Source organism: Arvicanthis niloticus, chromosome 11, assembly GCF_011762505.2.
Source record: "Arvicanthis niloticus isolate mArvNil1 chromosome 11, mArvNil1.pat.X, whole genome shotgun sequence".
NCBI lineage: Eukaryota > Metazoa > Chordata > Mammalia > Rodentia > Muridae > Arvicanthis > Arvicanthis niloticus.
This window is the reverse complement of record NC_047668.1, coordinates 79,275,598-79,298,402: the sequence shown is the minus strand read 5'-3', so window position 1 is coordinate 79,298,402 and position 22,805 is coordinate 79,275,598. Positions and strand designations below refer to the sequence as shown.

At 43.8% G+C, this 22,805-nt stretch overlaps 1 long non-coding RNA gene across 1 annotated transcript; it reads right to left on the bottom strand.

The window, feature by feature from the left end:
- Positions 1 to 3,524: 3,524 nt before the first annotated feature.
- Positions 3,525 to 10,654, bottom strand: LOC143443988 (uncharacterized). Its single transcript, XR_013113448.1, has 3 exons — positions 10,517 to 10,654; positions 4,166 to 4,291; positions 3,525 to 3,651 (listed from the first exon to the last, which is right to left on the bottom strand). It is a non-coding gene; the product is annotated as an uncharacterized LOC143443988 (long non-coding RNA).
- Between the last annotated feature and the right edge of the window lie 12,151 nt (positions 10,655 to 22,805).

Here is a 22,805-nt window from a genome sequence, read left to right as displayed (position 1 = left end):
AAGAACAGAGACATGTCCAAATACATAATGGGCCATCTGGTGTTCCTCCAAACCCTTTCCCCCTCCCCTTAAGGTTTTCTCAAGGCCCAAGAAACTGTAATTTAAGTTTAACTAGATACTATGCTAACTTAGACTGGTACAGTCTGCTGATGTAAAACAACCCATCATGTGTACCCACGTAAAAATCTCCCAATTCCCCCACCCCTTGGCTATAAAAGTCCTAATTCTTAGAGCCTCCAGGTCAGTCCCTCTAGCCCCTATGTGAGATATGGAGATATGGACTGGCCCAGAGCTCTGCTATTACACTGCCTCATGTGTTTACAGCAAGCTGGTCTCTTCGTGAGTTTTTTGGGTGGGCACCGTCCTGAGACTTGAGTGAGAATCACCCTCTGAGTTTTTTCAGTTTCAGTGAAGAAATAATCCACTTGACAGTTCTTTTTCTGTAAGTGTATACAAAACTAATGATTTGCAAGGATACCCATTTTTTTCTGCCATCATGGTTACTTCTGTACTGTTTATGGTGTAGCTTAAATACTGGCACAGTTTCATTGCCTCACATACGGGGGTGCTCAGGTCTGTATCTGTGTATTTTATTCAGTGGTTCTCTCTTAACTACAGTTTTATTCTATGGTGGGTGGAAGGTCAGAATTTTAAAGTCATCTTCAGCACCCTGTGCATGGGTGTATGTGAAATTTATTTTTCTTTTCTTCAAAGTGATAAATGCTATCATATATGTATACACACACACACATATATATAATGTATATGTGTATGTATATATGTTCTTTTGACAAAGCTGTTACAAAAATGTTATGTAAAATTTCCACTCTGTTACCTAATATAAAATAGTCGGGAAATAACCTGTGGTGATCAAATTCTGATTCTGGGATCAAATTAGATTCAAAGTGAATCACCCAGTTTTCCTATATCTTGAAGCCCTCAAGGGCTCAGGTTCACTTATTTCTTTCCCCTTTGTCGGCATTAATGCACAGACCCCCTTCTTTTGTTATTACACATCAAACAATGGTACTCTTTCTCAACACATGAAGCAGGGGAAATGGGGAGGGGATAATGAATTTACCTACATTGAGAAGCCTACCAAGCATTTTATTATAGATAATCATCTTGATCTTGTTGTGTAATAAGTTATCAGGCATGCTTATAAATAAAGTAAAAATTGTAAGAACTTATATTACTGTAAGCCAATCAGAAAAATGTTTGCTGGACAAGTTCTCAATCCAAATATGAGAATTGATAAGTAAGGAGTAATGATTTTTGTACAGCTGGAGCATATGTGTAATAAATTTTGATCTTATATTAATACTTACCTATAACATACAGCTTTAATTTTTTTCATCCATGGTTCAAGGAGATTTCTAAGCTTACCTTGATCATCCAAGCTACTAGGTAGGAATTTTTTTATTAAGTTTTTCACACACAGTATTTAATTAGTTTGTATGATCATATCTAATTACAAATCTGATTTCCTTTGCATTGTATGTTTCTTTTATATTATTTTTTTATAGATAAAATTTTGAATGTTATATTTAAACATATTTTCTGTTTATTTGTAGTGAGAAGCTTATTCATATTAGTAAAAATTGGGCCAAATTGTAAAAGTGAGCAATTTTTAACCACAACACTGGCGTGTATTCAACAATTCCATACCAAGGTCTAGTTCTACAGAAATAATTAAGTAGTGGTGGTGTCTCAAAAGGCAGAAAACACTTCTGTTTGAAAAATTGCTTTGTAAATGATAAATTCATATGAATTAAAAATACCCTGTTGTTGGGAGGCAGAGGCAGTCAGATTTCTGAGTTTGAGGCCAGCCTGGTCTACAGAGTGAGCTCCAGGACAGCCAGGGCTACACAGAGAAACCCTGTCTCGAAAAAAACAAAAAAAAAAAAAACAAAAAAAAAACAAAAAAAAAAACAAAACAAAAAAAAAAAGAACTAAATTTTCACAGCATATGATACTTCGTACTCCAGACAGGAACCTAGTAGTCCACAGTGTGTACAGACAAAGCTAGTCATTAAGTAAATCATGAGAATGAGAAATGGCAATGAACAGTCTTTTGACTTAAAAAGTCCAGTTCTTTATGCATTAGAACACAACATTATCATGTGACTTGATGTTCAAAGACTTCTTTCTTCAGCCAACTGCTAAAGCAGATGGAAGATAAGATCAGAAATCATCTTGGAAGATGTGCAATTGAAGAACCAATTTGCCTTTGATGATAGTTCTCCCTTTTGCTTTGTTTTTTGTTTACTTTGATTCTCCCAGGCAGACAGCGACCCAGCAGGTAGGCTTTTAAGCCAAAACAGTTTATTATCTCCTCTAACCCAGAGAAGCCCTGAAATATAAATGCGGAGAGAGGGGGAGGGCAGCTTGGCTCCAGCTGTACTTCGTACCAGTTGGGGAAGAGAGACACCTTCTCAGTAGTCTGGGGGCAGGGTGGAGCTCAGAGATTCATCTCATGGATGGAGCAACTCCTGCAGCCCTATTTAAGACAAACAAACAATGAACAAATGTGTGTGTGTGTGTGTGTGTGTGTGTGTGTGTCCATGTGAGAAAATGCCACAGGGGTGCAGGTTCCCTTAAAGGACAAGAAAAGAGAACTGGAATGACAGATGCTTATCAGCTGGCTCTAGAAGGGCACCAAGAACACTGAACCCTGGAGCCATCACTCCAACATTCCCATCTCACCCTCCCCTCTCCTTTGAGTAGTCCTTCTATGTAGATCAGAGTGCTCTTAAACTGAAAATCTTCTTGCATTGGCTACAGGAGTGATGGGGTTCCAGGCAGACACTACCATGCCAACCTAAGACATCTGCCTTTTCATTTATCTTAAGATACACCTCGAAAGGGGTTGTGGTGATGAACATCTTTAATCCTAGCACTCAGAACTAAGGAGGCCAGCCTGCTGTCTTCTGCAGGAGATGAGTAAGAGCAGAGACAGAGCACAGGCTGCAAGGGAAGCCCTGCAGCAGCAGAGCAGAGCCCACCTGGCCAAGATCAGATGAGCCACAGGGCAAAGGTCTACCTTGGACATGAATCTCCATGTGCATGGAATGGCTGCCTACTACAGGTGTTTCTTGGCAGCTCTCACCTGGGTATCTTGCTCTGGGTTTCTCCATGGTCTTGGATGGGCCTAGGAGGAGAGCCTTAGCTTACAGGTTAAGGACGTGGGCTCAACATAAAATGTTTCCTGTAGCCTCATAACGCCCAATTCACCATGCCAAAGTCTACCTTCATGGTAGTTGGCAAAGATCTGTAGGGAATTTGATACTCTATTCTGGTGTCTATGGGTCATAAGTTCACCTGTGGTGCACACACATACATGAAGGCAAAACACTTGTACACAATGAAAAAGGTGGAGGATGGGAGCTGTGTGACATCAGTAGCAGAAGCAACAGTGTAGGTAACTCGAGTGTGAGGTATGCTCCCCGATGTGCCTGCAGGCGTGTATGTAAAAAGGATGAAAGCTTAAGAAAAATCGGAGCACTATATACTTTTATTTTTTTGCTTTGGACAAGGCGTTGTGTCAAGTGGATAGAGGGGACAGAGACAACTTCTCTTTCTTTTCCTGGTTGTTATTCCCTCTCTCAGCTATTCAGCTTCGTATTTGCCTCTTGTGTGAGCAGAGTATTTCTGGAAGAGAAAGACAGCTGTGTGTCTCCTCACCTGCAGAGGGATGGGGGGGGGGGGCGTCTTTTCAGCACCGTGGACAGGGCCTCCTCCCCTCCTGGTTGCCCAGGGTCAATTTGGGGACCCCATTTGTAAGGAAAGAAGGTACCCCAGGGATGGATGGGGTCTGCATAACCACTCTGGGTTAAGACCCAAATGTCTAAATATTCAGTCCAAGACCCTAGAACTGTTTTTCCTATACTGGATGTAACTGTATAGAACCATATAGAAAGCCTTAGGGCTTTCCTTCAACCTGACCACCTCTCTTCACATGCTGGGGAAGGGGAGGTGCAACACTTGACACCCACCCCCACCACCACACAAACAAACACACACACACACACACAGAGAGACACACACTGCTCCGCATAGTCCTGCTCTTTGGTCCACGTCCTGGGCGTGGCTGTTCTCCGCCCCACCCACCCACCCCTTTCCAGGCTGGGTTCTTCACCTTCAAGACACAGCCTTCAGGACTCACCCCTTCTCTTCTGCAGTTGACTTCATCGGTGGCTTTGACTCCTGTGGGTACCAAGGGCTGCAGAAGACGTCTCATTTACAGCTGCAGCCTCTGTACACGTGAGGCCCTGGCGGGGGCTGGGTGTAACTGGAAGGACAGAGACATTACTGTTGCTGGAAAAAAGGGCACAGAAAAGACGTGGGCATCCGGGTCTCTCTGCCTGCCTACTAGCAAGCCTGCAAATGCACTTTTAACCTACCTTTGTTTCCTGCAGGTCCTGGTAGCTTCTGGCCAGCACCCACCCTGGACCGCTGGAGCCTGAAGCAGTGCTGTCCTCAGGCTCAGATCAAGGTGGGCAGGCGCGCCCCCTGTCGGCCCTAAGGCTAACTGCAGCTTGTGCAACCTTCCAGATCTGCAGCCCCTGGAGCAAATGCAGACTCTCTGACTTGAACTTGGACCTGACCCTAGCTCTAGCTGGACTTCAGGGTTGGGACAGGACAGGGCGGAGGGGAGGGGGAATTGCTGGATTTGTATTTTTCTTTAATCTCAGCCTTGGTACATGCCGGGGTCTTCCTCTTTCTTCAACTCTACTCCTTACCTAGTATTTTGCCCTCAGTCCAAACAGCAAGACAGAGGAACTTACCCCATCTCAACTCCTGTTCACCTGCCCTGGGGAAAGATACTGTGAACTAGTAGCACAAGTACTGGGTTCCAGCTACAGCACCATAACTGACATCCTGTGTGACATCAGGCAGAGTCTTTGCTCTCTCCGGGTCTCAGTTTCCCCAACTCAAATAATTAAAATAATCCCTTAGTCAATGATGCTTCTAGCACTCTCGTTCAACTTTAAATTCCCTGGGCTACGCTGCAGATATGGAAACTAAGGCCCAGAGATGTAAGGTGTAAGATTTTAGCAGAGCCAGGTTTTGAATCCTGTGTACTCTAGTTTGAGACTGTGCAATCCAGTAGCTGGCCTCTGGACTTGGTTTACAAGCCCTTATCTAACTTGGGTATTCCCACACACTCACATGTCACCACCACTACGCACCGGCTCCACTCTTCAAGCAATGTACCAGTTCATTCTCTAGGGAACCAGACAGACGGAGCCTAAAGCCTTGAGTTTGGATTGACCCACAGGAAGCCTTTGTAGACTAAAGTCTGCTCATCTTTGGCAAACTTTTAAACCTCATCCTCCAGGAAAGTTGGACCACCACTCCTCCACCAGAACCCGTAAGCCTAGGTCCCCATGATCCCATGATCCCATCCCCCCCAAGCAATCCCACTAACCCTCAGTTCTTCACTTATTTCACTATTGTGATCTCTGAGGGGAAGAAGATGGTGTTCAGAAGCAAGCCTGGGGATATGAAGGGGCAGAATAAGGGTGGGCAACTATGGTCAGGAGGACCAGAACACCACCTTTCCTGAGGACAAGCAGAGAGGAGGGCTCTTCATCTTCTTCTTCCACAGATGCCCTGAGGACCCCTGGTCATCCTCAGTAGTGCTTAGTGAGTTATGTACAGAGAGGACAGACATCAGTGCCTCCAATCTGTGAAGCTGAAGCATTAGGAAGGGCAGCTAAGAAGCAGAGGGACCTAGCAGGGAGCTTGTGCAGTGGAGACAGTTCACACCACACTGTGGTGAGCACATCACTCTCCAGGTTTTCCTGAGCTAGAGTGGCAAGCTCATTCCACTATTCCATCCAGTATGCCACACAGGACAGCCAGGCCCAGGAGCTCCTCTGGCAATCACAGGTCCCTGGGTGTGAGCCAAATCAGATGAGAACAAATTTTCTTTAGGCCAGGCTACCTCTTGCCACTGGGCCAGTAATTCTGGACACAGGCAGCATCAGAAGAGGATGGCATAAACAGATAAGTCCAGTATTTCTCCATGCCAATTTTATGGTGCAAAAGGATGTTCTACAAAAATTGACTTTATAGAAAACCTCCATGAACCTCAGGATCTTTTCAGACAAATGCAGGGTCTATGGGTTAAATGCAGAAGGGCTAGGTAGTGTACCTTTCTAGGCCCATTTTACCTCCTCTGGTGAAGTGGAAGGCTGGCCATCATGAAGGAAAGTTAGTGTCTGGCTCCTTCTGACTTCCATAGTCCTACAAGAGTGCTCTGAATAGTTGGCCTGCCTCATGGCCTCATGCCTCAAGTCCTTAGTGCTCATAGTAGGGTGTGTTTATTGTCACTTGCATAGAACCCATGGACTCTGGATTTTACTCTGTGTGTGTGTGTGTGTGTGTGTGTGTGTGTGTGTGTGTGTGTGTAGGAGGGTCATCACATAAGAGAAGTTTCTTATAATCAGACAATAAATTTGAAAAGAGAGATGAGCCAGAATAGCAGACAGCAGACGAGTTAGTGTCCACCAGACAGAGCTCTCTACATGTTGCTTTCTTCTTTCTTTAGGTACAGGAGCAGAGCAGATGGAGACACACCTCCAGGACCCCTACTTCTACACTCCTTCTGTCTCCAGACCCCAAGCCACCTGGTCACAGGGCCACTGCCACTCTTCTGTACAAATTCCACGCCATGCAGAAGAATTTTTGGGGGGGGGAGGTGACCTGGTGGACCAGGCATGCTGCTGAGGCACTGTGGGCCAGCTGGGCTGACAGCAAGGCACTGGCAGGAGCAGTGGAGGGAAGGCACAGAGCAAGGGGATGGGGACAGAGCTGTCTTTTCCCATCAGCTGGCAACATGCGCAGGCCCTGCATCGTTTCTGTGTCACAGAGTTTTGCTGTCGCCATGACCCATGGGAGGAGGGGGGGTCTGGCTCTGCGCAGAGCTGCCAAGAGTGACCAGCATGACTGGCCGCGTCATCACCACCTGGCCAGGTCACTACTTTGCTCTCTTGTCCGAGGGCTCCCAGGGATGAGGGAAGACACTGGCTTCTTCCAGTGTCTCCTCCCCACACCCCTTGGGGAAGGTCGAGGGGAAAAAACATTTCCCATACCGAGGGAAGGAGCCAAAATCAGCACCCTGGCCTTCCTTAGTTTCTTCTGTTTGGAACTGGGGGAGGGGTCTTTCGTAGTCCTGGCTGAGGACATTCTAGTTCCTTGAAAAGTAGAGAAAGGTGTGGCTGGGGAATGAACTGTTTCAGGGTGACAGGTCCTCAAAAGAGACACAGAGGAACTTATCCAGCCCCAGCTTACCCCAAAGTCTGTTCAAATTGGACTGGAAGGCACCTGGAGGCCGAGGTGGTGTGTCTATGCAAATTATACGGTAATGAAGTCGTGGGTGGCCAATTTCAGGAGCTGAGTTGAAGGGTGGAGGAGGGGCGGCAGAAAGGGTGGGGCGAGCTCCTGTCCTCTTTCCCCCAACCCAATGGTCCCATCTGAAGTCTACCAGCTCCATCTTCAGCACTTAATGATTTTGATGGGCCCTACCCGTGTACCATCGGGCTTTTGAGTCTACCAGACCCACCCATCAGTAACCTGGAGTTCCAGTTGTTCCCAAACTACGGAGCAACCTCGCCTGCCACCACTACAAACTGGTTCTCAACAGCCGCTTGGAGACCCCTTTTCTGACATTGTCTCTGGACAAATGGCCTTTCCCCTGCACACTGCTCCTGGAGACCCAGCCCAGGCTTCCTGCTGCTTCTGGGAAAGGGGGTATTTGAGTTCTTCTAGGAAGCCCTCCTGACTTCGGGGCAATTAAAACCAACCCTTGTACCCATTCTTCCTGGAAACAAGACATAGAAGATGTTCTTAAAATATATTGGTTAATTCATTAGAGTGAATTTTTTCAAGAATGTAACAACCATGAATATTATTAGCATTAGAAGGCATTTCATGAGATTGTCTTTTTAAAAAGTTCATAATTATGACACATATGCAGTTCTACTGTGATTACTACTGTGTGTGTTTTATGATGAGCTTGGAAACCAAGTAGTGTGAGTTATTGAACCTTCTCAAAGTTTTGGCTTCTACAGGTTATTCCCATTTACCTATAAATTTTAGACCAGCCTGCTGACTGCCACAGAAAGGCCAGTGGGCATGTGTATTGGGATTATCTGGAATCTGAAGATCAATGTGGAAGAAACTGTCATTTGACTCCTCAGCTAATGAATATGCTAATGAATATGCTAATGAATATGCTAATGAGCACACGTCTTTCTTCACATCTTGCATCAGTGTCTCTGCTAAGTGTGTGCACAGGGCGTCCATATTCTGTCTCCTCACACACACATACTTCTTTTCTTTCTTTTTTGAGACATGTTTCTCTGCATAGCCCTGGCTGTCCTGGAACTTACTCTGTAGATCAGGCTGGCCTTGAACTCAGAGGTTTGCCTGTCTCTGCCTCCCAACTGCTGGGATTAATACTATGTGCCACCACCACCCTACAATTACCATAAAGTGATACTTTCTATTTTCTAGAGGATGCCCCTTGGTGGGTAGAGTGCTGGATGGTACACACAGGGCCCAGTGTTCACTCCCCAGCACTGCGTAAGTTAGATGTGGTAGTTCACATATGTCATAAAACTCAGTTGTTGGAGGCAGGGGAATCAGAGGTTCAAGATCACCATTGTCTGTTTGTAGCAAATTCAAAGGCAGCTTGGGCTACATGACACCCTGTCTCCAGACAAACAAAACCCTACCAATTCCCGCCCCCCTAATCCCACAAACATTTTCTAGATGCATACTATTAATCATTAGAAGCTATCGCATCTTGCAGGTGAAGAAATATAATTTTAAAATTCTATTTATTGATTTTGTGTATATATGTGTGGGTGCACATGACACAGTGCATATGTGGAGGTCATAGGACAACCTGTGGGAGTCTGTTTTTTCTTTCTACCATGTGGGTCCTAGGGGATAGAACTCAGGTTGTCAGGGTTGAAGGCAGCAAGTTTCTGTACTTGCTGAGGTTTGGAGGATGGCTAAGGCCTTTTGGGGAGATTTTTCTCCTTTTCTCATGGCTCAAAAACTGCCAGAGTCTTAGTCTGGGGTTGCATAGTGGTTGATGGGAGGAGCTTTGGACTATGTGGGGCCAGAAGGAAGCTCCAAGGCCAGAGGCAGCCATAGGTGCTGGCAGCCAGGAGACTTGGGGCCCTTTAGGATTGCTGACACTGAGAGGTGGCCAGTTCATGTTTGACTGTTTTCAAAATCTCAGAGCCCAGGGCTTGGAAAAGTGAATTTTGGATAGATAGATAGATAGATAGATAGATAGATAGATAGATAGATAGGGAATAGAGAGAGAACGAGAGACAGAGACAGACAGACACACACACACAAAGGAATTCAATTCCTCATGATCCTTGAACATAACATTCTTTAGGGCCTTAGTATTGAAGATGGGTGAGTCTGGGCAGTGGAAATAAATACAGGCATGACCTATGTCTGTCCTGCCATCTTAGCCGTTTATCTGTGGTGTCTACAAGGTATTTGCACTTGTTAGTTTCTTGTGTATACAGTCTCATGTGAACACTATGTCTGCATTCACACACCTGTCCCTGTGGGTTTGTGAGTCCCCCGAGCATGAGAACCCATGCTGTCTCCACTGATTACTTACCACCTTGTCTATATCCTCACCCAGAGAGAGGAAGGATGGTGAGTCCTGCCCCCACCCTGCACACATACACACATATACTGCAGCAGACTGCAGATGAGGGAGGGACCCTGTCACCAAGAGGACTGGGATGAGGGCTGCTCCAGGGGAGGCTCTTCAGGAACATTACACGGGCCTCTTCTTGGTATTCTTCAGTTGCTTTCACAAAGGTGATGGCTGTGGGCAGAATTAACTCCCTTCAGCTGTTCCTCTCCAAGTCCCCCAGGTTCTGGGAGACTATGAATCTTGGGGTTCATGAGGGAAGACCCCTCTTGAGGTAGAGCACGCCTGTCTGCCTTGTCACTGCCAGATGTTTAGAAGTGTGTAAATGTCACTGTGTGTGTGGGTGTGCGTGTGCAAGTGTGCATGTGTCTGCAAGTTTCCAAATCTGTGCTTTGATGACCAGGAAGTCACATTTCAAACAAGACTGATGATTCAGGTATCCAAGTTGATGTGGTTCTGTAAGCGCTTCCAAGTTCAGATGTGGCTATACATGTCCACACCCACATGCAGATCCTCACATATGTCAGGCTAGGACATATGCAGGTTTGCATCTGTAGAGGTGTGAGTGTACATGGTAAGGGTGGGAATATAACCTGTGTCTGTCCTGTAGTCTTAGGAATTTATTTGTGGTGTCTACCAGGTACATGCACTTGTAGGTCTTTGTAGGTAGCCTCATGTGGACACTATGCCTGAATTTAAACACCTGTCCCTGTGGACCTTTGAGTCCCCCAGCCGTGAGCTTCCCATACTGTCTCCATTTGAGACAATGACGGTTGAGTTTGGCTCTCAGGTACATTTCGATGTCAGCCCTTAACCTACCTCAAATGACCCTTACCAGGGTCCCTGCTCTGTGTGGTGATTTTTGCTCTTGTCCCTCACAGTGGCCCAGGTGTCTTGTCTTGTCTGTGTCCTCATCCTTCTCTGGGTGCAGAGGTTTGGCCACACACCTTCTTGAAGGGCTGCTGAAGGAAGAAACTCCCATGATCCTCTCTATACTCAAAGTAGACTCTGGTGTCTCAGATGTCAGGGTATGGAACTCTGAACCCATCCCCAATGTTCCATTAACATTCCTGCTTTGTTTCTGAGTCCTCACAGCCTTGAACTTGGATCTCCTCATCCACATTGTCTTCAGGTGTCCCCACTGTCCTCCCTCTGAAGCCTCAGAATCTACTCTGCCACCCAAACTTTGCTGTATCTCCTGGGTCTTCTGGAAACCAAGTGACTGCCTTCATCTCAGGACCCTCCCTATGGCATTAATATCTTTTGAGACAATTCCAAAACTCTCTCATGCTTCATAGCTATTGATCCCCAACCAGCTCACCAAGGGTCCCAGGCCAGCACCACTGGCCAGCCGGTATGGCCATTAGTGGGGGAACATAGAGCCGGTAGCCAGGCAGCTGTCACTCCTTCTTTCTTTCTTTCTTTTTTTCTTTCTGTCTGTCTGTCTGTCTGTCTGTCTGTCTTTCCTTCTTCCTTCCTTCCTTTTTTTTTTTTTTTTTTTTTTTTTTTTTTTTTTTTTTTGACAGGGTTTCTCCGCTCTGGCTGTCCTGGAACTCACTCTGTAGACCAGGCTGGCCTCAAACTCAGAAGTCTGCCTGCCTCTGCCTCCAAAGTGCTGGGATTAAAGACGTGCGCCACCACTGCCCGGCCTAAAGACTCTTACTATAGATTAAAAAAAATAATAATAATAACCAAAATCAACAAGAAACTCAATAAGAAATTTATGGATTCCTCCAGTCTATTTCCATGTTACAAAACAAGTTGCTAAAGGTGAACTTAATTACCTGATGATAACATTGTTTTATGGTTATTAAAACATCTAAAATTTTATTTTTCTAAACTTGGTCCTTCCTTATAGTTCTAGTCATAATTTGGGAGCAAAAATTTGGAAAGAAGTTCATTCAACTTTAAAAAAATGACTTAAGTTTGGATATTGTGAGATGTTGTTTTTGGTAAGAGGCTGTAGTGATAAATGAGGTGGGTTTGAAAGAAAAGAAGGAAAGGATTGATCTCTGGGTTCAAGGCCTGCCCCGTCCCACCTTGTGACCTAACTTCCCTAGTCTGGGTGGCTAAGGGTAAGAAAGCATATGGATCCATTCAGTATTTCTAAGGCTTGGCCAATCCCAGTCTAGTCTGGTCCACTCCCCTTTCGTGTGGACTGGAGAGAGGGACTCACCACAGGTTGAGCATTTTCAGGCAGCCATAGAATATATAAAGAGAAAAACATAGGAGGGGGAGAGAGAGAGAGAGAGAGAGAGAGAGAGAGAGAGAGAGAGAGAGAGAGAGAGAGAGAGAGAATAATTATTCCACAGGTGAGATGGAAGTGACTCCCTGTGAGCCATGCACACATGCAGTATGTGTCTGTGTTTAGTTTCCCCCAGGTGAGGAAGCAAGCCACTTGGTCTTCACATTTAAGAGAGGGGCGGCAGAAGCCTGACAGAAACATCAGTTTGGGAGCTGGATCTCAGGGGAATGCAAAACAAAAAAGAGCTGGTGGAAGCCTCAGGGGGGCTTTCCAGCGCTTCCAGAAAGGCAGCAGGGGAAGGAGCAAAGGACTCTGGCTTGTGAACCATATGGTTCCCATAACAGGTCTTCCACAATGTTCAGCTAACTTCCCTGAAACTAGCAAACAGCAAAACTAGCACTTAGGTCTTCTTAGAGGGAGGAAAATTTTATAAGATACTTTATCCTATTAGATGAGTTAATACACTGCTTGGGTATAACCACCAAAGAATAACCTACATTCTAATTACACTAATTCTCAGGAGAAATTGGGCACACAATTGTCAAGATATAGCAAAAGCATTGATTTAAAAAAAAAATCAACCTAAAAATCATTCACCTTCACTATTCCTTCAACCACATTTCAGAAAAGTGTCCTGTAGCTAGAAGAAAGGGGTGAGAGTTCAGAAAGTGGGAATATTATATAATTTATTGAGAATGACAGAAAAATATAAGCACCATTAAAAATCTCCCAAGCCACTTCGAAGAAAAGACCATGTTTAATTACTAAAAATAGTCTCCTGCTGGCATTACCGTCCCAGCCAACCCTGTCTACAGTATCAACAAGATAGAGCTGAAGTCATACTTATTCGACTTTGTAACCTGCTAAGCAGGAAAAGACCTTTTAAAGGCCAAGTGAGCTCACCAAAGAGATGGGCAGGAATACACCATGCAAAGTACATCTCGAAGAAAACCATAATTCGTGGTGACCCTAACTGATGCCCAGAGGTGTAAGATGTCCTCGTTTGTGCTAAAATATATTGCTTGCCCCAGAGAAAACATTTGGACACTGAAGTCCTCAGAGAGCTTCATAGAAAGGTCAGGATTGTCAGGAGTTACTGACTCGTGTCTCTTCAGCTTTCCCTTCCTGATAATATTTCTTGGTGTTTAAACTTGAATCTGAGTTTGGGATAGAGAAAAAATTCAAGTGGTAGAAATGCTGCGTGTACAGCAGAGTCAGCATCACCTTCCCGCCCAGAATGTCAAGAGTTTAAGCATAGACCATGCAAAAAGCACCAAGGAGCTAGTGGGAGAGCACAACAAGACATATGCATGCAAGAGAAGCAGAAAAGGAAGTGAGGAACTGCCTTGCTTCCTTGGAATTAGGGTTACTTCTTTGCTTTCCCAAGATTCTTGTATTTACATGCACAATTGTTTTGCCTGAAGTACTTAATTTTCCTGAGCCCAGACTGAAAGACAGCAAAATGTCTGCAAACCCTTTTATTCAGGACCATCCATCTGGAATGGTTAGTCAACAACTAGGAATGTGCTATCATACACAATCGCCCATGGTTTAACATTTATTTCTCTGTATCCCATAGGGAGTAAGAAGCTCCAGGGCCTCTAAGAAGCTCATGGCTACTATCTATTGTGGATTTTAATGCATCATTCCTCTTTGTTCACAATGTCTTTTGCCTTTAGCAGACTAAAAAGATGTAACTGTCTGCCCAGAAATAGGAGCTAAAAAGGGTGGCAACAACCTTAATGCACCATGCAAAAAATAAAATGGTCAGAAGAAGAAACCATGGACATAAGCATGAAGAATCCAGACCATGCTGAGCAGCACACAGAGGAGTCAGATGTTTCCAGCCCATGAGGAGACAACCCTTTTAAAAACAAGACAACCCCTTTGAAAGATGAACGTACTTACCTTCCTCCACTACCTCCACTTCAGAATGGGCTGTGATCAGTGCACTGGAGTGAGCTCCAGTGGAGTCATCAACATTCAGCTCTCCATTGGTTGAGCTAACCACCTGAAACAGAGATAGATTTCAATAACACCATGGTCACATGAAGCACCTGCTGCAACCAGAGTAGATTAAGAGAGATTAGGCCTCAAAGTACTGGCCAGGCAGGGCATAGAATGTGTGTTTACTTGGGTTATGAGAACAATGTCCTGATTTACAACAGGTTCCTAGACCTATATCATGTCAGAACATTTAACTTGATGATATAGTCACTGACAATTACCTACACTTTGAGTGCCTCTGTGCCTAGCACTTTGCTACACTGTGTGTATAAATTTGATCCTTACAAACCTCTTACTTAACATGTCACAATTATTTCTGTGTGCTCCTGTGTGTGTGTGTGTGTGTGTGTGTGTGTGTGTGTGTGTGTGTGTGTATTCGTGTGTGCGTGTGCCCATGCAGGCCAAAGGAATATTGGTCTCAGTCTTCAGGAGCCTTCTCCTTTGTTTTGGTCAGGGTCTTTCACTGGGACATGCAGGTTGCTGATTAGGCTACGCTGGCCTGTGAAACCCAGAGATTCCTGAGTCTCCACTTTCCCAGCACTGGGATTATAAGAGAAGCTACCACTAGTGTAGTCTTGAGGATAATGAAACAAACAACCAAAAAAAAAAAAAAATCAAAGAACAAAACAAAAAAACAACCCAACAACAACAAAAAAGCATAAACCAATAAACCAGAGGTTCTAGGGCTCCAGCTGAGGTCCCCATGTTGCCAGAAAGAACTTTATCAGCTAACATATCTCCCTGGCTCAATTACTTACAACAAAGCAAGTCATGCTGATGTGTAAGTAAGTGTGAAGGGGCAGTCTCAAGTGCCACCGTGTGCATGTGGAGCTTGGAGGACAGCCTGAGGGAGGTGGCTCTCGCCTGCTACTATGTGTTCCCTGGCAGTTGAACTCAGGACATCAGACTAGGTGTGCAGTCATTTACCGACTGTGCCATCGTGCTGTCCCTCAGCACTAATTACTCTCTTTTAATGGATGAGAACTCTACAAAGTGACTTAACCAAGGGTTAAGTTAGGGTCTGTATGCATGTACAGCTTCTGTCTGTTTGTCCACAGATTCTTTCATTTTTCAAAACTGTGCATAGCTCTGTATGAAAAAAATAAGTGTCAGCTAACGTCTAAAGATTAAATCATTCTGCCACTCTGTTTGTTATATTATAATTATACTATAATTATAGGGTTTAGGTAAAAATGGCTTTAAAATATTCTAAAAAGGAAACCAAGAGTGGGCACTAGAAACCATAAATAATCACACTTTCTTTGAGAAATTTCTTCAAGGCTTTCAGCACTGGTTTGAAGATACTCAAACAAGACTGCTACACCCCCTCTGGTGAGAGGGGGGACAGTAAGGACAAACTTCCCTTGGAAAACAAGTCTTATTTCAATGGCCTTTATTTCAGGTTCATTGTCATCCCACTGCTCACTGATGGTCCCTGAACTGTCAACGAGGGCTCTTTCCCACTCCTGTCATCTGGTTAGTGTAGACCTGATCAGGCTTGTCTGTCCCCGAACTGTCAATGAAGGCTCTCTCCCACTCCTGTCATCTGGTTAGTGTGGATCCTAGCAGGCTTGTCCCCGAACTGTCAATGAAGGCTCTCTCCCACTCCTGTCATCTGGTTAGTGTGGACCGGAGCAGGCTTGTCTTGTTGTGCAGCTGCTTCTGCCACCTGCTCTCATTTCCAGCACATGATTCCTGTTTATGTGGTGCTGGAGAGCGGGAAAGGAACCAGCGCAAACCTTAGTCTGCAGTGGGAAAAGGACCCAACACAAACCAGTCTGCAGTGGGAAAAGGACTCAACACAAACCAGTCTGCAGTGGGAAAAGGACCCAACACAAACCAGTCTGCTGTTAAGATCTTGGCTGAAAAGTGGGAGAGAACCACAAAATAGGATAAATGGTTCAGACAGCTTATGCTACTGGGTAAGTAACTTCATGTATTTGAGATGCTCTTACAGACCGATGTGAGGCTTATAAGGTAATGAACGGGACAGAAATGTGTATGATACCTTTACTGGAGGAAGTAAAACAAAAAATAGGAAGTAAGAAACCATGTTCTAAAATCAGGTAACCATGGGTTTGGAATCTAGCTCTACTGGCAATGGATGCCCAGGAAAGATCTTTGACCTTTCTATACCTCAGTTTTCTAATTTGTAAAATGGGGTAACAGTAATACTTATCCTATTGGGGTAACCATGCAAGATAAGCACAGTAAGTATTCAGCCCAGAGCCACACATACTAATGGTTCAAAAATGCTCACCTGATACTCTTATTTGCCTCAAGCCAGGGGTTTTTTTTTTTTTCTATCAGCTAATCTTCCAAGATTTTCTAATTTATCCTAAAAAGAAAAGTGGAAGGAAAGGTCCACTACTTTGGGGGCAGACTAAGTGACTCTATCTACTATTTTTGAGACAAGAATCTTATGCTGTAGACCTGGCCTGGTACCTACTATATAGCCTAAGCTATATAAACTTATAGTACTATATAAATTTCTCACACTGCTCCTGACTCAGTATCCATGGAGGTAGGTTATGACAGGTCTAGAACATCGGGCCTGACTTTTTTTCTTCTTAATAAGACATGATTGAAGGGAGGTTGGAGAGGTGGCTCAGTGGTTAAGAGCACTGACTGCTCTTCCAGAGGTCCTGAGTTCAATTTCCAGCAACCACATGGTGGCTCACAACCATCTATATTGGGATCTGGTGTCCTTTTCTGGTCTGTTTGAGACAGCTACAGTATACTCATATTCATATATATATATATATATATATATATATATATATATATATAAAGACATGATTGAGAAAATCACAATAATGATATATGGTTAGTGCGGGGGGGAAAAAGAAGCCTACATTAAATTTGGACTTACCTAAGGAAGACTCAAATTTTTGCTAGTGATCAAATTTAGTATCTCTGATTAGTGGACAGCCTAACCTTATAGATAGTATACAACACAGTATTTTCCTCACTCTGAAAACAGGTTTCTTCTGAATCTAGTCACAATTTCGAAAATTGGACAAACCCAGAATTGTATAAGACACCTGACTTGGACTCTTCAAAAAGAACCATATTAAAAAGATCTTCAAAAAATCCCTGGGGACTGATACTGATTTAGAGGGATTAAAGGGATGGAGAGATGACTCAGTAGTATTTGCAGGGGATTTAGGTTCAATTCCTAGTGTCTATAATGAGCACACATGCATCCATAACTCCAGTTCCAGGGCATTTGACATCTTTTAACCTCTGAGAGCATCAGGCACACATGTGGTGCCCTTACATTCATGCAGAGGAACAAGGAGACTAAGGAATTATGCAGGGTAGTAAACACCTAATATTACTAGGACTCAGGAGGCTAAAACAGGAGGATCAATTGCCATGAGTTGGAGGCTAGCTTGGGTTAAACAGTGAGACGTGGGTTAGCCTAGGCTACAGAGTAAGATTGTCAAAACAACCAAAATAAACAAACAAAACAGACAGAGATGAAAGGATTGAAAGAGATGGAAGAGGTAAAACAACCAATAGAATGCAGGAATCTTGGTTAGATTCTGAATACTATAAAATTTTAAGGACAACTGGAATTTGGGTTGTTAGGTATTATGAGATTATTTTCTTGGAGAAGGCAAAGTTGTCGTTGCTTACATGAAAGAATATCTTTGTTCTGAGAAGCCGTAGGTGGAAGTGTATGGAGCTAAAATATACTGTCTTAACTTTCAAAAGGCCTGGAAAGCGAATACATATATAGGCAGACATGCACATGCAAGCACACAAAATTAAAGTACATGTGGCAGAACCTTAATAAATTGTTAATCTAGGCTAAAGATATTCCCGACTTTTCTGTAGACTTGAAATTTTCAAAATGGAAGTTGGAGGAAGCCCAGCATTAAAAAATAGGCAGAGAAGGCTAACTTGATTGAGAACCACATTCTGTAGACTCCCTCGGTTCTGCTGTGATTCCTCTGGACATATTTTCTAGCATACACTACTGTTAACATTGGTAACTGGCTCATTCCATGAAAGCAGTCATCTTAAAATATTTGTTGGCAGGGACTGGAGAGATGGCTCAGCAGTTAAGAGCACTGACTGCTCTTCCAGAGGTCCTGAATTTAATTCCCAGCAACAACATGGTGGCTTATGACCATTTGTAATGGGATCTGATGCCCTCTTCTGTTGTGTGTGAAGGCAGTGACTCATATAAATTAAACAAATAGATCTTTTAAAAAATATGTTTGTTTGTTTGTTTGTTTGTTTAACTTATTTCTGTAGCATTGGGGAGTAAACCAAAGGTTGTGTGTGTTCTAGGAAGCACTGTTAGCTGAATTATATCCCAAGGCCTGAATCACTGATTCTTAATGAACCGGATAAAATGTAATGTAAGATGTCTTGGCTAAAAGCCAGGTGTAGTGGAGTAAACCTATAATGCCAGCATTCAGGTGTCTGAGGCAAGAGGATTTGAAGTGTGTAGCCAGTATGAGCTGAAGATGTATTCAAAGTTACCCTAGCATGGCTATATCTATTTATTTCTTCAACATGAAAGAACTACTAGTAAGAGTCACTACTGAGAATTACCTGTGACACTGGGTTATAGCACTTGCTAACAGCACTTCATGTCTTATACTTTATACTTGATCTCTTGCCTATGAATTGCTTCTGGTCCTACAAGCAATGTCCTTGGGCACTCTAAGGAAAAGGTTATCTCGCTTCATGGTCAACATTTTTATCTGTATCAGAAAGCACATGATTGCAAATAAATCAGGCACATACACATAGATCTACCTGCCTCTGCCTCCTGGGTGCTGGCATTAAAGGTGAGTGCCACTATGCCTTGTCTCAATTTATTAATATTTTAAACAATATCATTGTTAAAATTTTTTCTGCTGAAATTTTAGCATAATCTTTACTGAAAAACAAGACTTCCACATTATGTATATGCACATTTGTTTTGCTGTATCCATATTAGCTTTATTCACATCATTTTTCTGGCTACACAAAACCATGTAAGACTATCTATGAGGAAAACCAAGAAAATGTAATATATATATTACAACTCTCCAGCACAACTCTCTAGCACTCTCAGCTGTTAATTCTTAAGTCACACTTATATACATATATACATATATATATATATATATATACACATATATACATATATATACATATATATGAAATGAATATACAGACATATATTCAATATATATGTATACATACACACATATATTCATATACATACATATACACAAATACTATTGGTAATATCCCTTGTAGAAATCTCACAAGTTTCAATAATAATTCCTATTTTTTAAAATGTCACTGAGGGGGCTGGAGAGATGTCTCAGTGGTTAAGAGCACTGACTGCTTTTCCAGAGGTCCTGAGTTCAATTCCAGCAACTGCATGGTGGCTCACAACCATCTGTAATGAGATCTGATACCCTCTTCTGGTGTGTCTGAAGACAGTTACAGTGTACTCACATGAAAATAAAATAAATAAATCTAAAAAAAATGTAATTCAGGTGGGACCTGCGAAGACAGAGGGGCTTCACTATTCTGACAAGGTACTGACTGAAAAGGTGAAGTTATTGGAGACATCAGCATGAAATGTTTCAATCAATAATGAAGATGAAAATTGTATTTCTGGGAGCATCTAAGAAGTCAGGTATGGGTGTCATAGGCCTGTAATTCCAGCTATTTCAGAGACTGACACAAGAGGCTCCCAATGAGGCCAGCCTGGGATAGTTAGCATTTTGAAAATGATCATTAAAAGGGATTTAGGATGTAGCTCAGTTGGTAGAGCACCAGACTAGCATGCCCGAGCCCCACAGGGTGATCTCAGCAGCACTTAAACAGGCATCAATGGTGCCTGTCTGACATCAACACTCAGATAACAGAGACAGGAGAGTCAGAGGCTCAAGGTTATCCTCAGTTACACAGTAAGCTTGAGGTTAGCCTGGCTACATGCGATCCTGTCTCAAAGCAAAGTAAAAAGGGCCTGTGGATGTGGTTCAGAAGTAGAGCATTTGTCTAATATCTGCCAGGCCCCGAACTTAATCCCCGCACCATCAAACAAATAGTATCCAAGAAGAAAACATGCCATCTGCTCTGGTGAGAAGCAGGAAGGGAGAGCAGTGATTTGGTAGCAGCTTAAAGGTGGCGGAGATTCTGAAAAGCAGCTTTGAAGCCACGAAAGCTACCAATATGTTTCTGGTCCACACAGAGGAAAAGACAGCAGAGCATCAACACGGGAGGAAATTCTCAGGGGATAAACAGGGAGGAGGGGGATGATCTCGTGGGGCTCACAGACTGAACTGATGCTGTGTGTGAACCTCTCGCTGACAACACCCCTTCCACTTGTCAGCAAACACCTCCCTTTCCTCGAATCGGGTCCACAGTCCATGTCCTGCAGGAGCTCTGCCCCTGGACCATAGGAAGCAGCTCATCCACCCAGCACCACTTTGCGTTTCAGAATGCTGAGAAAGGTATGTGCTTTCCTGCTTCAGAGCTAGCTTTGCTATCCGAAGCCCTTGTTGCGTAGGTTGGAACCCCTTAGGATGAAAGTAGAAAGCTGCCTCACAGAACTGGTTTGCTCCTTAGCAGTGACTACCCCAGTGCTCAGCAGACCGTCTGAGTGGATAAAGTTAACATGTCTCCAGCAGTCGCTGTTGTCTCCGGGTTTATACAGTCTGCGCACAAGCAGATAAAATGATGGGCAAAGAGGGAAGAGAAGAATGCTGTGCGCCACCATGTGCCAGGGTCAGCAGGGACAAAGAACTAACCCCGAGTCATGGAGTTACCATGGGGATAGACCAGCGGTTCTCAACCTTCCCAATGCTCCAACCCTTTAATGCTGTTCCTCATAGTGTGGCTACCTACAACCATAAAATTGTTTTGTTGCTACTTCATAGCTGTAGTTTTGCTACTGTTATGAATTGTGATGTAAAGGCTTTCTGATGGCCTTAGGCGATCCCTGTGAAAGGGATCTTTTGACCCTCATAAAGATTGAGACTCGTAGGTCTGACGAGAACAAGGTGGAGAATTGAAGGAACTGAGCTGCGGAGGCTGGCAGAAGCCAAACCTTACAGGATTTTGTTTGTTTAGAGTCTTATTTATTTAATGTCTATGAGCACTCTAACAGTATGTATGTCCATATGACAGAATGGGCATCCAATCCCAGAATAGATGGCTACGGGCCATAATGTGTTTGCTGAGAACTGAGCGCACCAAGCTCTGTTTGAGCAGCCAGTGCTCTTAACCATTGAGCAGTCTCTCCAGCCCCTTGTATAGGGTCTTTTAAAGCAGAGACTCACTGTGGATCTATGGCTGCCAGGAGCTTGCTATGGACCAAGCTGGTCTCAAACCTGCCACAACTCTCTTAGCCCTGCCTCTCAGGTGCTGATATTATGGGCGTGTACCACTACATCCAGTCTCCTGTAGGATTCTAAGCTTTATCTAAAGGCATGAAGGATGAAAGAATTCAATGATATAAAATAAGGAATTTTATAACAATTTTTTGTTTTTAGTTTTTTAACTGTAGATCAGGCTGTCATTGAACTCAGAAATCTGCCTGCCTCTGCCTCCCAAGTGATGGGATTCAACGTGTGTGCCACCACTGCCCAGTGTATAACAATATTTTTATCTCTTCAGGACACTCTCCTGGCTTCTGTGAAAAAAGAACTGAAGAGTGGAAAGAAATTAATTTTTAGAACGACTAACATCATCTATTTTATCTACTTTTGCATAGATGTGACAAAACCCTTTACAGGACAAATTATCATCATCATCATCACCATCATCATCATGATTATGATTATGATTATTATTACTATTAACAGCAGGGTCTCATTATATGGCCCTGGCTGTCCTGGAACCCACTAGGATGAGGCTGTCCTCTCACTATAAATTAGGCTGTCCTCAAACTCACAGAGATCTGCTTGCCTTTGCCTTCCAAATACTGGGATTAAAAACATGTGTTACCACAGCCCTCAATGTAATTCTTAAAATGAGAATGTTGTCTGTGTTAGGGTTCCTCTTGTGTGTGATGAGACACCATGGCCAAAGAAACCTGGGAGGCAGCGGGGGTTATTCAGCTTACGTTTCCACATCACAGTTCATTATCAAAGGAAGTCAAGACAGGAACTTAAGCGGGGTAGGAACCTGGAGGCAGGAGCTGATACAGACTCCATGAAGGAACACAGCTTACTGACTTGCTTGCTTCTTATAGAAACCAAAACACCAGCCCAGGGGTGGCCACACCCACTATAGGCTGGGCCCTTTCCCATCAATTACTAATTAAGAGCTCCCCCCCAGGCTTGTCTACAGCTAGATCTTAATAGAGTAGTTCCCTCAACTGATGACTCTAGCTTGTGTCAAGTTGACATAAAACTAGCCAGGACAGTAACATATACAAGACTGGGGTGTAGGAAACACTCATCACTTGTGTGGCATAAAGAGAGTACCTGTTCTCCACTGGGTCTAACTCCTTGTCCAGATGAAGATGCTGAGGCATAAATTTATTTGTTGAAGCCACATAGTTGGGCAGGACAGTTCAGAGGAACCCAATCTCTTGATATTCGTCATACTGCTGTTACATTGTAGAAATATCACTCACACACACACACACACACACACACACACACACACACCTCATGCTTCCAGCCCCATCTCTGGGAGTCCCCGCTCACAGGCTTGCATTTTTATCTGTGTTACAGCCTTCAAGGCAGTGGCCTTGATCCAGTGATGGTACCGGTTCTACGTGGCCTACCTGGAGATGAGGCAACAATGTACCTGGAACATTTTCCAATCTATAGACTGAAAGCTATGCTGGACAGCAAGATCAGGTCAAGGTATGTGGTGATGACCGCA